At 38.6% G+C, this 298-nt stretch overlaps 1 protein-coding gene across 1 annotated transcript in view; it reads left to right on the plus strand.

The window, feature by feature from the left end:
* REEP5 (receptor accessory protein 5) overlaps positions 1-298 on the plus strand; it is a 40,712-nt gene that overhangs the window by 16,148 nt on the left and 24,266 nt on the right. The window lies entirely within an intron of this gene.

The raw sequence follows: 298 nt of genomic DNA on the forward strand, positions 1-298 counted from the left end.
CTTGTTTTAAAAAGCTGCACATGACACAGTTTAAAGATTCAAATAGTTCTATCAGAGAGTTGAAGAACAGCAGTTCTGCCTCCTCTGCCCCCTGTATTGCTTCTTCAAAAGCAACCATTTCCCTTCATTTATGGCAGATTTTCTCGCCATTTAACTCTGTATCTAAATAATCTTTTAAAAAATGTATATTTTTATTGATTTCAAAGAGGAAGGAAGAGGGAGAGAGAGAGAGAAACATCAATAATTAGAGAGAATCATGGGTCAGCTGCCTCCTGCACATCCCCCACTGGAGATCGAG

The sequence above is a fragment of the Myotis davidii genome, unplaced genomic scaffold, assembly GCF_000327345.1.
Source record: "Myotis davidii unplaced genomic scaffold, ASM32734v1 scaffold130, whole genome shotgun sequence".
NCBI lineage: Eukaryota > Metazoa > Chordata > Mammalia > Chiroptera > Vespertilionidae > Myotis > Myotis davidii.